We start from the raw sequence: 17708 nt of genomic DNA on the forward strand, positions 1-17708 counted from the left end.
GATTTTCTTTGAAGTTTTACCCGGATTTAGGGATAATTAGAGATAGCATATTGTATGGGAACTATAAAATTAGATAATATTAATATTGATGATATAGGTGATTCAGTTACCAAGAATGGAATCTTTTAAAGAGGTTCGTTTATGAGTTCGTTTATGTGGTAGGCCCAGGCGTAATTTTTAAAGAGGCTATTTTTGCTTTCAATGAAACTTTTGCTCCATTGGGCGGGTCACACAACGGTCCAGTTCTTGCTTTTCTGTGGAACAACGTGATTACAGGGCGTAAAGCTAATCACATCGCTAGTGTTTTTTACAATTTTTTACTTTCCCTGGGCGACAAAGCCGTTATCACTCTGTGGCTTGATAATTGCTCGGCGCAGAACAAAAATTGGGATTTGATGGTTTTACTAGCCCTGCTCATCAACTCACCGGAAATTAGAACATACCAAATCCATTTGAAGTACCTTGAACCAGGACATACTTACATACATACTCAAAATATTATGGGCATATAGGGGAACTGTTCCATTTTCCATCTCACTGAACATATCGCTAGTCAAGTTGAAAACCGAAATGGGGGACTAGCGAAGTTGGATTTTTCTCGCAATCTGTACGTTAAACCTAACTTCGCTAGTAGTGCGCTAGTCTAATTAGGCCCTAATTAGACTAGCGCGCCACTAGCGAAGTTAGGTTTAACGTACGGATTGCGAGAAAAATCCAACTTCGCTAGTCCCGTATTCCGGTTTTCAACTTAATCAAGTATATATTCATCTCATCGCAAAACAGAGAAATACAGCATCAAAATTGTCGCTTATTCTTGCTCACTTCTGAAAAAAGCACAAAAATAAAAAAACAAATCAAATTCCTTTTCATTGCTTTATTTTTGATGGGATGGAAATGGGAGCTATGAGATGAAGTGCCGAACTGTTCCCCTACTTGTAACAAAAAATACAAAACGGATAGGGACACGGCAGGTATTTCCGTCCATCGTCGTAGGGGCTAAAATCAACGAAAGTAACGTACATTTGCTAGAACTCCACTATAGCAGAACGTTTCTCCTGAGCTTACGATTTGGTACGTATGAGTTTTACAAAAAAGCGTCTCTTTTATTGGTTTTCGAGACTATGACGAACAGACGAAAATACCTGCCGTGTCCCTACTTAATTTATTTTTATTTTGTTTCCGTATATGTACGTACATATCAACAATACTTATTAAACTGTTTTGCCTGGTGTATGAGAACCAAGGTGTACTGAAAGGCTATCTTCTCTCCAAAAATGAACTTTCGATAGAAGGCCCGTAGGGCCGACGTTCATATAGCAATCGACTCAGCTCGACAAATTCAGGTGATATCTGTATGTGTGCAAAAAACTCACTCACATTTTAGGCACTTTTTTGACGTAGGACTTACGTCTTTCTTTACTATACTAGGTGTCATTTAGATTTTTGGGAATCGAGAGCGTTACGCTGGAAGGGAAGATTTCAAACGTTTCTAGCGCCTTTATCTTTCGATGGATTTTTAAGATTTATATATCAATCGACTCGGACTCTCTCCACCATTTTGCCTATTTTATTGAAACTTAGGATTATAATATAAACTATTGAAAATTTCCATTCTTGTCAAAGCCAGTAAAAATTTCATACGTAACCAATCCCGTGCGTTCCTAACACGGACATCAGAATGCGGTATGTCACGGGCCTTCGGGTCTACCGGAAGATTTTCTTTGTGTATAAAAGAAGCAGTGCCTGCCGTATGCGAGTCATTACAATTTGTGACAGCAGCGCGTACTGACGTGCTTTTTGCTCACGCATTTTTCGTATCGTTCGTTCGTTCGCTGTGTTTACTCACACAGCGACAGCATGCAGTCACCAGCGGTAGAACTGCCGGTGGGTCTGCGAATATGCATGATAGAAGTGGGCGCACTTTTTGTCATTCTGTGCTTGATGAGGTCGGCTGCAGTGTTGTCGGTTGCGATGGATGCAATCGCCCATTGCATCGCTCGGAGTTTACAGCTAGAGGCCGATGATGGCTGAGGCAGCGAGGGCAGCGGTGGTGAATGAAGAATAATAAAATTAGAGTTTGGTTTCATAATCCACATGATCCCGGGATGGGTACGAGTCATGTCATACGACTGACCATATGTTAAGTTGTGCTTGGTACTAAACGACACGTACATTAAAACATGGTTATACTATAACAGCTCTGATTCCCTAGCAAAAAAAAATCAACTACACTGATGAAAATAAAAATCTGATTAAAATAATTACTTTCATTTATTTGCAGAAGACATTAGCAATAAAAGATGCATAATAAGCAATAGTGGTAATATCCGTTTTAGATTAGAAAATTTCGCTGTATTACATGTAAATGTTTGCAAAAAATAATTTCCAGAAGAATATTTAAATAAACTTTATCTTATTCTTTGTTTTTCATTTTCTGAGAAATTGTATTATTAAACTTGACGTAGACTCGGAGTTTGGAATCAAAACATTAAATAATTTTTCGTTGACGTTTTAGCAGTACCTCCTCTATGTTAGTAGGGTGATTGCTCCTTGACTTGTTTCTTATTGTTGTGAGCAACGAAATTGATGCTGTATTTCTTTGTTTGGAAAACGAGACAATTCCCCTAAAATAGCACATTTTGCCCAAATTTTGAAAATTTTACAAATAGAATTTTTAAATTTCAAATACTATCATCAATGAGAAATCTATAAATGCCCTACATTTGCTTGAGTAAATAAGGGATTAATAGTTAGAAACAAAGCAATTCTTATTATGTATTTAATTATGAGTTTTATTTCCAGAAGTTTTGAATAAACAAATTGCTAATAATTCTACACAGCAAGGAAGTTGTCGTTTCCAATATCAATACACCCAAAAAACAAATCTGACAATTATTGTATAAAATCTGGGCATATACAATTCTGTAAGCTTTTTATACAGATATTGTATTGAAATAATACAAATCTGTATTATTTCAATACAATAATTGTATTAAAATCTCCCGAAATTGTATATGCCAAAAAATTATACAGTTGCTATAAGGTTTTTATGCACAACTGTATTAAAATCTGCCATTCACTGGTTGGGTGTACCTATAATCAAACGTCATAGATCCGAAAGTTAGAAGTTAAATGTAAATACGTTACGTTTATACAAGTCCTACATCTACTCGCGGTTATGTTGAAAACTTTACCCATTGCTCGTTTTTTTCTCAACCGATTTGCTTGCAACAAAGTACTTTTGACGGGGAACCCTGTTCCATTTTCCTATTGAAAACAGGGATTGAACTTATCATTTCATTATCATTTAGTATTCAGCCAATAACTCGTTCCAGAGGCGGAATTACGAAAAATGTTGAATAGCGGACTTCTAGCGCTGATTCGCCTCTACAACTTTGTCTAAGGGTACATTTTTTTATTCAGACTAATGCCGAAGTGGCCTGTGCGGTATATAAGAGTCTTCTCCATTTTGGCTCGGTCCATGGCTACACGTCGCCAACCACGCAGTCTACGGAGGGTCCGCAAGTCATCTTCCACCTGATCGATCCACCTTGCCCGCTGCGCACCTCGCCTTCTTGTGCCCATTGGGTCGTTGTCGAGAACCATTTTCACCGGGTTACTATCCAACATTTTGGCTAAATGTCCGGCCCATCGCAGTCGTCCGACTTTCGCGGTGTGAACGATGGATGGTTCTCCCAGCAGCTCATGCATTTCTCTATGTTTAATATTCACCGCGGGAAACGCTAGTATCATTTTATATACTAAGGGTCTGTTCACAAATTACGTAAGTTATTGGGGGGAGGTCCAACTTGCGTTATACCTTTGTAACACCAAAACGTGAGGCAGGGGGGGGGGTAGTTCCAAATGTTACGCATAACGCGAATACAAATTTATTTTAAATGATTTTTTAATCACTGACTTAAGTAATTGCTGATATGTCTTCATCAAGACGATGAATACGCATCAACCTATCCTCTTCACCACCATACTACCTATGGTTATCCATGTTAGGCTTTGTAGTTTTTTACTTCGTATCTTTGTCACCCTAACTCATGCATGCTCTTATCCACCCTACTGGCATCGCCAATGGTATATATGTCATGTACTGGAACTTTTATTGCGATTTATAATTCCGCACCATGATAACACGAAAATAACACGACGTGAAAGCCTAGTTCGATGAGCTTGAGATTATGTTTTTAATTTTCTAGGTGTCAGTTCTACTATATAGAGTGTTCAGTTTGCCCCAACAAATGAACATATTAATGCTGTCCAATGAGCAGCTCGAAGTAGCTCGAAGTTGTTCCCGTCCTCTCGTTTTTTTTGTTAACAAATGGGCATGAGAGGGATGGGACGAACTTCGAGCTACTTCGAGCTGCTCATTGGACAGCACTATTTAAAAACTGTTGGAAATTATGTAAAAATCAAGGAAACTTGTCACAAATGCATGCCAGAGCACTGTAAATAACAGAATTTTGCTATGATATGACCAATAATTGAGAAATCATCTTCTATGGTAAAGTAAAGCTTATTTTATGGGAGGTGAAACTTATAATTTTTAATCATTTGGAAGACATTCTAACTTTTTTGTAAAATTTATGCGCCAAGAAAATAAAACAATGGCTTCTACGCTATAAATTAGTTGTTTATGAAAGGATTATAGAGTTCGCTGCATTGAAAGTAGAAAAAGGATTAAATTAACAAGAATATTGGGGGGGTCCAATCTGCCCCGGGTGTTCATTTCATGTTCATGTTCATGATTTTTTTTAAATCGATTGTTTTTCGAAGCCATTCTGGGTCCTGAACAACTGTGCAGAATTTGGGACCGATTGGTTGCTTCCTTGCTTTCCGCATCGCGTTTGAAGTTTGAATGGAAATTAGTATGAGAGAACGTATATTTTTACATTTCTACTACTAGAGGTTTCAGTTCATCGTAAACGAAGTGGCCATTGCATTAACCTTTTGTCTGTGCTCTGGGGTCAATATGACCCCAGGCCACTTTGAGTGGCCGCCATTTTTTTAATTTTCAACCGATTCTCCTAATTTTTGGTAGTTTGGTAAAACTCGCCGAGATCTATCTCCTAGGTGCAAATTCACTTCAAAAATCTTGAAAATATGCGCTACAGTGTACTTTTTAAAAAACTTACGTTGTCTGTGCTCTGGGGTCAAATTGACCCCAAATTGAAATGCTATAACTTTTAATGCTTGGCCAATTTTGGATTTTTGGGGCTATTTTGAAAGATAATTTAATCATCTTTCGTTACCAAAGATTGACTATAGGTGGGCGGGTACATCGCGGGGAGGGTTTTTCCTAAAAAGGGTACAAAAACCAGTGATTTTTCATGCTTATTTTACTTATATCTGAAAATCCTACCCATTTTGAACTGCACCTTTTCAAAAAGGTTATGCAGGAAGGCGTGTGCTTTGATATGAGGTATTGATTAGTTTAGAGCTTGTTCGCTAGGTGGCGGTATATTTGAATTCATTAATTTAGACTACTCAAGTAATTCCGATATATGGAATTTTCCTCATTGTAAATATTCTTATCGCACAAATTTGCAATTTGTAACGATGACGTCTTTAATAAAGTTCGTCTGGTGGGAATGGACTGTCATGTGACGGAATCAATAATTAGGAAATTTACAAATAGGCGGCGCTAGCGTACTTGCAATATTCTTGCATATATGAAATATTGCTTTAGCTTGAGATCCCTCGTACCTACACTCAAGTTGTATTCGGCAACATTGTTCAGGATGTGTAGCACTACAAAGCGGTGCTCAATATAATGAGTACGTCTTCCAATTTTTGAATTTGTGCGATAAGAATATTTACACTGAGGAGAATTCTATATATCGGAATATCTTAAGTAGTCCAAAATAATGAATTCAAATATACCACCACCTGGCGGCCGAGTTCTAAACTTATCAACGCCTCATGCCAGAGCACATGCCTTCCTGCATAACCTTTTTAAAAAAGGTGCAGTTCAAAATGGAAAGGATTTTCGGATGTAAGTAAAATAATCATGAAAAATCACTCGTTTTATAGCCTTGTTCACTAAAACCCCTCCCCGCGATGTACCCGCCCACCAATAGTCAATCTTTAGTAACGATCTGAAAGATGATTAAATTATCTTTCGAAACAGCCCCATAAATCAAAAATTGGCCAAACATTAAAAAAGTTATAGCAATTTCAATTTGGGGTCAATTTGACCCCAGAGCACAGACAACGTAAGTTTTTTTGAGCACAGACAGAAGGTTAAAGTATAACCCAAAGGATGCCGAAAAACTTTGCTGAAGAAGGCACGTTGCTGGAACGTCCACGAAAAAAAATTATAACGTTTCGAAGATTGAGTGTTCAAACCATATGCAAAAAATCGTTTATTCTGCCAGCACTGCCAAACTACGTGGACCAATAATTTAACTGAGTGTTATTTCAAAATAATGAATCGCCTGCTTTGAGCGTGCTTACAGCGGCACACTAGGAGTTAACTTTCTGAAATCAGTATGGCGAAAGGCATCTAAGGTTCGATTTCTCAAAATTAAGCACTTTAATCGAAAAAAAATTTGGTAGGCGTAGTAGCAGACACCATCCCTCATAACCGATACCAAATAGCTTTTCATGAAAACTTCCTAATTTTGAGAAAACCCACGTTAGATTTCTTTCGCCATACAAATTTCTGGCAGCTTACTCATGCTGGCTATTTGCGCATATACGATAGCGCCTTTATGTGGTAGCGGCGGGTAGAAAATCAGCCACTGCCAATAATTCATTAATCTTATAGGGTTTTACAGCTCATGGGAGCAATCCTGAATCATTTCACAAAGAAAAAAAAACCGACAAGAAGAAAGATGGGTTTTGCCCTTCGATAACCATAGGTTGTCCGGTAGTGCTGGCAGAAACATTGATTTCTTGCATATGGTTTGAGCAATCACCCTAGCAGCACACATGCTTCACATAGGTTGCTGCAACTCATATGTGACCAGATTTAGTCACAATCAAGTTGCTGCAACCATTTTTGTCTGACTTGTGCTGCTCGGGCATTTTTCGAAATGTAATAACATTTTTTGTAGACCTTCCAACTACGTACCTTCTTGGGCAAAGTCTTTCGGCATCTTCCAGACTGTATGCTAACGTATTGAGTCACGTGATTGATGATAAATTGAAGCCGCTAATAACAAAAATGTGAAAAAGTAAGTTTTCCCATACTAATTTCCATGTAAATTTAAAACGCGATGCGGCATGCGAGGTCGCAACCAATCGAGCCCATATTTTGCACAGTTGACAGTTGGGGTCCCAAAACAATTCAGAAAAACCTTGATCTCACTTGATCGGACGAAGTTTGCGTTTTTCCAGACAACTGCGCCCCACTCTAATAAGGTATGCAATCTATGCATACCTTAACTGGAAACGAAGTTTTGGATCATTTAACACTTTTTCCAATGCACAGCATCTACTTCATGTCTACATATTTCCGTTTTCGGTCATTTAACTGGGCTAACCAAAACACCTCTCTTCGCAAAAAATCTAAAACTCGATTTAGTACGAAGCTTTGCTGCCTCAATTACGTGCAGTGAAAACATTGAGTCAAGGGCTAATATCGACACCTATAAACCTTTTTCAGTGTATCTACTGCCACAAGATGCTATCTCCACTTGATGTTGAAACATGTACGAAGCAGTAAGGGATTCATCATTGCACATTGAGCTTGAATTAGTAGCTACATAACATATACATAGCTGCATGTATCGCATATTCGTTTGAAAGCCCTCAACATTTTCTAATCTGTATACTGCGTTCATGGGCAGAAGGGAATGGATATTTTCATCTCCATAACCACCCCAACAATCAGCATTCATTGGGTGGTTGGTGACAAAGTTGACATATTGCAAACAGTGGAAAATATCTGACAAATTGAATTGGTGTCGTCGAGGGATTAAGCGAAAGAAAATTCAATTTGCCTAGCAGCGATGACAACGTTGACGACGACGAAGCCAACGACGACTCACACGAAATTGTGAAATTCAAGGGTAGTTGACAATCTGAAGCAATGCTGTCAGAGCCGTAGTCAACCAGAGTGGAGGAACGGTAGGAAAAGTCTTGGGTTCTGGCTCGACAAAACAGCGTTCCATTCGAGAGTAACTTTGCAAGTTAATGGGCTTGTAGGTGAAACGGGGAATTTCTTTTTCAATGACAAAGCAGGCTTGGTAATGGAGTTCAAGTTTCCGATGAATACGATGATGCAACAACAAGGCGCGAATTTATAAGAGTTGAATTACAAACAAAAAGAAAACCAGTGCGCGATTGAAGGAATAGATAATAGATTCTTATATAATTATATTTCATGGTATATTATGAACAACGACCCTTTCTAAATAGGGTAATGGTACCAACAATGGAGGTATTAGTAAATCTATATAAGAAATTATTTTGAAAAATAGATAATTAGACGAAATTTACAACTCTACGCATCTTAATATTGAAGGGACCATCGAGATAGGGAGAGATCGAACAACAATGGAAGGAAAATTTAAATAAATAAATGGGTACTAGATTCAAAAAATCTCGTTGCTATGAAAAACGACAACAAAACAAATGCCATTTCTTCCTATTGATGTGTTTGTTATTGTCCAAAGTTATAGCCTAAAAATTTGAACATATCGACCTAAGGAGAGTGAATCCTGAACATCGAGATAGAGAGATATCGAGATGAAGAATGCGCAAATTATGTAGATTGAAGGGACCGAGAAAACCATCGACATAGGGAGAGATATCGAGATATAGAACATCGAGATGTAGAGAGTCGACTGTAGAGAGATTGTTACTATTTACCATAAAAAAATATCACAAATTACTTGCACTATTGATGGGTACACTGGTGAAATTTAATTTTGGTTCCCATATAGTGGTGCTATCCATTGGTACAAGGGAGTCCTTTTTTTTTAAAGAAAATATTTTTTTCAATAGTTTTTCAGGCACAGTCTTGTGATAAGTTGCATTTGACAGCATATAGTACAACGAAACAGGCCAAATATATTCGGGCAAAACGTTGGGTAAATTTAGCCGTTTTGATTATATCATTAGACTGAGAAAGCAACTATAATTCTCGTCGATAATCAACAATTATTAATTTTTGTTATCTCCGTCACTGCTCATTAATCTTATTGCTATGTGACGCCCCATTTGATATAATAAATTATTATTCGTGAAAACGAAGAATCATTTTGATCATTTTTATAAAGTTTCTACATCGGTGACAAAGGACGTCATTAAAGGCATTATTATGGAACGACACCTCATTTACAAACTTTTTCTCGAAGCTATCTCTTTTAAAATCGCTTTGAAGTTCAAAACTTTTCCTTAGCGGGCGGTGCGGTGCTTACAGCTCTCATTTTGTGTGCTTCGACACACTTCAAACAAATATAAAAGCTTGCAGCAACGAAAACTCTAATTTATTGGCATTGCCGCTTCGACGAAAAGTTTTAAATTTTTCCCATTTTTTTTCAAATAAAGGGTACGAAATAAAAAAAAATCAGTGCCGATATGAAATGAAATAAAATACACCGTCAAGTATTAGCGCTTTGATGTTGCATGAAGAATAAGAAACAGAAAGATGATATTCAGAAATATTCGCAAAGGAAACCATACGAAGAAATTTTTGAAACTCTTCTCAAAAATTCTAGAAGCAATTTAATTAAAAAAAACCTGATTAATTCACCTAGCGGTGTTAGCCACTGCGACCAGTTATCAGATCTATTGCAGCGTTTTCCATTTGCTTGATAGGTTCTCGAGTTATGTGGAAATTTGTGTTTCATTTGTATGGAAGTGCCCTTTTTCAGAACGGGGAGGGGGACCGAAAGACTGTTTGAGTCGATTATCGGTCATAGATTATTTAGTATTTTTAACATCCAATGTTTCATATAGAATTTGTACAATTTGATTATCTTAATGACTATGTTTGAAAGAGCGAGACAGCTGGAGTGGCTGCCAAAAATGTTTTGATGCTGTTAAATTTGATGCATTCTCGGGCCTTGCCAGTTGTGCAATTTTACACCTATCGTTTCAAGTGCGCTTGGGTTCGGACCTCACGCGGGGCAAGGAAAGGATCCCGAGTAAAAAAGTCCAATAGAATTACAATAGAAATTACTGTAACAGTACGATAAATTTGATTATAATTACAATAAACTCTATTGTTGCCCACAATAGAATATCAATGAAGCATATTTTCCACCATAAATCCTATTGTAAATGACAGTTTTACAATAGAAAATAGGGGTTGTAAGTTATCGTATCGTATCGTGTTGTAATTCTATTGTCAACATTTTTCTGTCAATAGATTTTATTGTACGTTTATTGGAACAACAATAAGGCAATTTAATTTTTAGTACAATAGAAGAGCAAAATAATTGAATGTTCATCAATAAAACGTATTGTAATTTAATGATATTTAAATGTAATTGTATTGTATTTCCTATTCGGGATGGATTGATAGCAACTAGCGATGAGCCACACTTGTCGCATATGGGTGTAAATTAATTCTCTTGCACTTTTCGAGTGCACTGATCGCTTGGTGTTGGACGGATGCGTTTGTTATGATTTTTGAGTTTCGGTAATCAGGGGTTCTCAAATCTCATGACAAAGGGAAGGAATCCAAGTCCAACTCTCGTTGCTATTAGAGACTGAGTATACCCAGGGCCGGATTTATGGGGGGGCCGGGGGGACCGTGGCCCCGGGCCCCCACAAATCTTATGTACCAAAACCAACCTTTTTTGTACATTTTGGGGCCCCCACATACCGTCGGCCCCGGGGCCCCCTTCCGGCTAAATCCGGCCCTGAGTATACCTCTGCATCTCCACGATTATATTGGGAAATACAATTGAGTTAAGGATATTTTATTTGGATCCACTTTGGTAAGCGATGCGATCTATTGGATGGGATATAACTATGCGAATTAAAAAATTTCTCTAGTTGCGAGCAAAGGCGTTGGACTGCTAGTATTGAGATTGCGAGTTCGATCCTTGATACGGCCTTGGATGTTTTCAAGTGAAACATTATTGACTTTTTGAGCATAGTGTATCCATTGTAATTGCCACACAAAATATACCCTCATGCATTGGCGGGCATAGACAAGCTTTCAATTAGTAAGTAATTAGGAGGAAATGCTAATAGAACACTAAGTTGCAAAGAAGGCCTGGCTCCACACAAAACACAAACCCGGATTTCATTTTTGCATGTTGCATTCGACGCGGAATCCTTCCTAATTTTTTGAAAATTGGCCCAATCGGCCATTGTGCTCTGAACGCAAATAAATGTGAATTGATGAAAATAATTGAATCTATTTCCCTAAAGTGCAGTGTTGATCTGTCTTATGTGCTTTTCTTGTTACTCTTATGTGTTTTCTTGTTTTATAATACACTACACGAGAAAGGCACCATCACCGCTAGGCGGATTATTCTGGGTTTTATCTTCCTTCTCTCTTCGTTATTTTTACTTCTTACTTTTTTCCCATTCTTTCTTTCTTTTACCTATTTCCCATACATTTGTTCTTCTTTCTTTCCTTCTACTTTCTCGTTTCTTTTTTTCTCACAGCTTTCTTTTCAACTCTCACCTATCACTTCTCTCCTATCTCATCCTACTTCTCACCACTCTCATCTCATTTCTTACTTCACACTTCTTACCTCTAATTGCGGGGGTTGGAAGCAGAGGGGTGTAAGTGACATTTTGGATAAACTTGAGTTTACTAAAGCAAAAAAAGCTTTAGCTCTCGAGCATGCGACAATATGTCTCGGCGAATATCAAAGCGAGAAGGACGATCTTCAGCGGACCAGATTACTCTGCGACAAATCCTTGATAAATTCCGGAAATATTTACAACATCTGTTGGTTGCAGCGTTTGACAGAGTGAAATGGTTCGAACTCTGGCATAAATGCTAGAACATGGTTTCCTTGTAAAGTTTATAAGGCTAACTCGTGCGATGCTGGATGGGTCTGAATCGAGCGTCAGAATATCTGGTTAGACGTCCGATTCGTTCGTGACGTTAGATGGATTAAAGCAGGACGATGTGCTCGTTAATCTGCTTTTAAACGTAGCTCTGGCAGGTGCATCATGCGACATCAAATATAACATGAAAATACGAGTTATGGCTACAAGTAGGACGTTTTTCGGTTGGCGTAGCCGGCCAGTCCTGCAACTTTTAGACACGAACAAAAATATTGTTAGGGAACGATTATAGAGATGGTGAAAGCCCAGACAGACAAAACTCGATTTTCCGGAGGAAAAAGCGTCAGCAGGAAGATCGAGACCGTGAAGAGACGGAGCAACTGTACCGCGCTATTAACACACGAAAGTTCTATGAGAAGTTGAACCGTTCACGTGAGGGCCATGTGCCACAGCCTGATATGTGTAAGGACATAAACGGGAACCTTCTTACGAACGAGCGTGAGGTGATCCAAAGGTGGCGGCAGCACTACGAAGAGCACCTGAATGGCAATGTGGCAGACGAAGATGGCGGTATGGTGATGGACCTGGGGAACGCGCGCAGGACATAATTCTACCGGCCCCGGATCTCCAGGAAATCCAGGAGGAGATTGGCCGGCTGAAGAACAACAAAGCCCCTGGGGATGACCAACTACCAGGAGAGCTATTTAAACACGGTGGTGAGGCACTGGCTAGAGCGCTGCACTGGGTGATTACCAAGGTTTGGGAGGATGAGGTTCTGCCGCAGGAGTGGATGGAAGGTGTCGTGTGTCCCATCTACAAAAAGGGCGATAAGCTGGATTGCAGCAACTACCGCGCAATCACATTGCTGAACGCCGCCTACAAGGTACTCTCCCAAATTTTATGCCGTCGACTAGCACCAATTGCAAGGGAGTTCGTGGGGCAGTACTAGGCGGGTTTTATGGGCGAACGCTCCACCACGGACCAGGTGTTCGCCATTCGCCAAGTACTGCAGAAGTGCCGCGAATACAACGTGCCCACACTTCATTTATTCTTCGACTTCAAAGCCGCATATGATACAATCGATCGGGACCAGCTATGGCAGCTAATGCACGAAAACGGATTTCCGGATAAACTGACACGGTTGATCAAAGCGACGATGGATCGGGTGATGTGCGTAGTTCGAGTTTCAGGGGCATTCTCGAGTCCCTTCGAAACCCGCAGAGGGTTACGGCAAGGTGATGGTCTTTCGTGTCTGCTATTCAACATCGCTTTGGAAGGGGTAATACGAAGAGCAAGTATTAACACGAGTGGTACAATTTTCAATAAGTCCGTCCAGCTATTTGGCTTCGCCGACGACATAGATATTATGGCACGTAACTTTGAGAAGATGGAGGAAGCCTACATCAGACTGAAGAGGGAAGCCAAGCGGATCGGACTAGTCATCAACACGTCGAAGACGAAGTACATGATAGGAAGAGGTTCAAGAGAAGACAATGTGAGCCACCCACCACGAGTTGGCATCGGTGGTGACGAAATCGATGTGGTAGAAAAATTTGTGTACTTGGGCTCACTGGTGACTGCCGAAAATGATACCAGCAGAGAAATTCGGAGATGTATAGTGGCTGGAAATCGTACATACTTTGGACTCCGCAAGACGCTCCGATCGAATAGAGTTCGCCGCCGTACCAAACTGACAATCTACAAAACGCTCATTAGACCGGTAGTCCTCTACGGACACGAGACCTGGACGATGCTCGTGGAGGACCAACGCGCACTCGGAGTTTTCGAAAGGAAAGTGCTGCGTACCATCTTTGGTGGGGTGCAGATGGCGGACGGTACGTGGAGGAGGCGAATGAACCACGAGTTGCATCAGCTGCTGGGAGAACCATCCATCGTTCACACCGCGAAAATCGGACGACTGCGGTGGGCCGGGCACGTAGCCAGAATGTCGGACAATAACCCGGTGAAAATGGTTCTCGACAACGATCCGACGGGTACAGGAAGGCGAGGTGCGCAGCGGGCAAGGTGTATCGATCAGGTGGAAGATGACTTGCGGACCCTCCGTAGACTGCGTGGTTGGCGACGTGTAGCCATGGGCCGAGCCGAATGGAGAAGACTCTTATATACCGCACAGGCCACTTCGGCCTTAGTCTGAATAAATAAATAATAAAAATAATAGAAAGCCCAGACAAACAGACGTAAATGGTTGAAGATTTTTCTTAAAATTTCATCGCTAAGTTACTGTGCCACCATCTCGCGAGCATGTTGCACGAAGTCATGTTTAGTATTTACAACAATGTCAACTGCAGGTGGTAGTATGAAATGTCAAACACAAAGGTATACGATGCGCGCCTCTGGATGTGGAACTCGCAATCAATTGTGTTTAAAATGTCAACGGCTATTCATTAATTAAGAAATGCAGAAGGGGTATTGTTTGGAAAATGAACAATTTAATGTCACTTCTGAACCCCTTGACCGATTTTGTTCAAATATGAAATACCATTGAGGCATAGCAAACCGCGTCAAGTAAAAGCTATTTCGACTATGTGTTCTTATACAGAATTGTTAAAAAATATTAATCACCGGTTGGGTGTTGATACAAAACTATTGCAACATCCCTATGCTATCGTCTTCTTCTTATTGGCTTCACATCCCCACACTGGGACAGAGCCACCTCACAGCTTAGTGTTCATTAAGCACTTCCACAGTTATTAACCGCGAGGTTTCTAAGCCAGGTTACCATTTTTGCATTCGTATCCAGTATTTTGCGTTCGATAATGGCGGCCAAGTGAGTGCCTTTTTGACATTCAAAAGGTAGAAAATATTTACATTTTTTAATCAATGTAGGCCTTGATTCATTGGATAACATTGGCACTCATTTGGTATCAACAAAAAAACAAATGGTAAATATCTTCCATCATGTCGTTTTAGAATTTGGTAATTTTGTTATGCATTTTCTGTTATAATTTTATTTTACAGGATAACTGCAAGTTAACAAGCATTCTTCTGCTTTGTGAGACATACTTTTAACCCCAGAACCGCAAAGCTACGTTTCGGGGGAAAACCGGCAGCAAGGGCCAACGGCTGTCTTTGGGGTGGGTGCTCAAAACCTTTTTTGAGATTCCAGGTCTCAAGCTGAGATGAGATAAGACAACTCGAGGCTGAATGCCCTCACACAATTTTCACCACGATTCTTGTGACGAGCAATGCAGTGTGACCATCCCTTTTTGAATAAATAAAAGGGAACAAGACGAATAAACGTCAACAATTAATTATCAAATACTTATCATTTAAACGTTTGTCCATGATTGCAATTGTTTGTATACTTTTATCAGGTATTTTTTATTTATAATTCACGTTCATAGAAGCAAAATAATTAGTTTGACCGAATTTATTTGTTTATGACAATACCGATGTTGAAAATTGCCCGACTACTAGCAACACGGCGAAACCAAAAACAAAATACCCGTCTGGAAAAGAACGCGGCGCTGTGCTTGCCGGCGTTTGTCAAATCAGCGAATCAAAAGTGGTCTTTTCTGACAGCAAAGTGGTTGCAAAAAAGGACAACTAGATGTCTTATCTCATCTCAGGTCTCAAGGCGTTTGGACGCTATAGGAAGCTTTCGGATCACGGAAACCTAACTTAACGCAAATTACGCACGGGTGAACTGTGAATTATTGAGCCTATCGTAGCAGTGGCTTTGTTGGTGTTGGCGGGTCGTTGGGTCGGCGAATGATTCTGAGAGCTACAAGTTAGGATGCATGCCATGCATGTTTTGTTTCAGCGTAATAAGCATGGATTATATCCACATTCGCACTGAATCAAAGTAATAGTAACAGTCCAAATTCACACCAGGAATTACTTTCCAGATTTCTGCTATGAAAATGATGAATGAATTCCTTTACAAATATCATTAAAAATTACTTGATATTACAGGTATTAATGGTTTGTGAGGATCAGTAATTGTCGAACCTAAAAGTGGCCTGCATGAGGTAGAAAAATTTAAGTGCCTTCAGTTAAACAGCAGCTGCTAGAGTAGTGTTGTGACTAGGGTGACCATATGAGATTTTTTGAAAGGAGTACAATTCACCCAAATCGTGGCGAAAAAGGAGGACATTTGGTTTAAAAGGAGGACATAAAAACCACCGATCGATTTTTGTTTTTAAGGCCGATACAAATATTTGAAATCTATTTTGTCTCCTCCCCCCTTGGATTTTTTTGCCAAAAAATAATTACTATGTCTGAAACTTGATTATGCATATGTACATGTGATAGATTTAGTTCGGAAAAGGTATTGGAGGGTAACCGCCCCTTCGGTGGGGTTTGATCCCACGACTCCAGTTCGCATGACAGGTGCTTTCCCTACTAAGCTACGAAGGACCTCCGTCGTCCACCGCAGCTTAGCGGGTACTGATGAAACCAAATTCCCAGCACCAGGTACCAGCCGATCTCTCGCAATACATTTTCAGAACTAACTCTCTCATATGTTATTTTTGTACACATGCCAACCAAGTAGGATGAGTATTTAGTATTGTCCGGCTCCTACACACTTGCTTCATCAGCAACGGCGCTCAATGAAGTAGGGTTGTGTGAGGTTGTGCCAGTTTGGTCGTCAGATCCCGACCCGACCACACAAGCGAAGAGAGATCGCCACTCGAGATCAGTACATTCAAAGTCGGAGGTCCTCACTCACAGAAAAGTTATTATTTCAACTGTTTTTTGAAAATATTCAGAAAGGAGGACATTTAAGCGCAAAAGGAGGACATCTGATTTTTAACGAAAAAGGAGGACATGTCCTCCTTTAGGATACCATATGATCACCCTAGTTGTGACACAAGTGCTGGCGGCTTATTGAATCCTTTCTTACACTATCTGGCCATAGCCTCACCCAGTTGTCTGGTTGCAGATTTCCTTTCCTTAAAAACACTGATAATAATAATCATTATACATTTGTTGATTCTGTGGATTCTACATTCCTAGAAACAAAATAAAATTAAAATTAAAAAGCTTGATAAAAGTACCAAACCGCTGAATAATGTGAATGAAATTATTGACATTTAGATTGTTGATACCGGATGAGTGCCAATGTTTTCCAGTGAATCATGGCATACATTGATTGAATTATGTAAATATTTTCTACCTCTTGAACGTCAAAAAGGCACTCACTTGGCCGCCATTATCGAGCGCAAAATACTGGATATCATGAGGCTAACACGATGATACTTTTATGCCCAGGGAAGTCGAAACAATTTCCAATCCGAAAATTGCCTAGACCGGCACCAGGAATCGAGCCCAGCCACCCTCAGCATGGTCTTGCTTTGTAGCCGCGCATCTTACCGCACGGCTAAGGAGGGCCCCTCATGCTATACTCAACTGAAATTTGACCATCAGTTCAATCCATCTTCTTCAAACCCCTTCAACTTCTACGATTTTGATTGTTCTACCATCTATTGGTACATCTATTGGTATTGGTTGGTACTAAATTGGGATCACCCAAAATTTGGTTATTGTTCCATATTCACAATTTTGCCTTTCTGCACTGAGCCTTTGAATGGGGTTAATCGAATTTTGCGTTTATCATTTCGATTTTCAATTTGTGGCGGGCCGCGATCTAAAAGGCTGTTCAATAATGGCATTAGGCGTTCCGCTATTGATGATTTATGTTAGCATCGGTTGCTTAGAATGTTTCATTCCATGTATTGCTTCCAGTGTGATGATGAATTGGACGGTTGTTGTGTGCCGGTATTGAAGCCCGCCGATTATTTCCTAAT

Source organism: Armigeres subalbatus, chromosome 2 (genome assembly GCF_024139115.2).
Source record: "Armigeres subalbatus isolate Guangzhou_Male chromosome 2, GZ_Asu_2, whole genome shotgun sequence".
NCBI lineage: Eukaryota > Metazoa > Arthropoda > Insecta > Diptera > Culicidae > Armigeres > Armigeres subalbatus.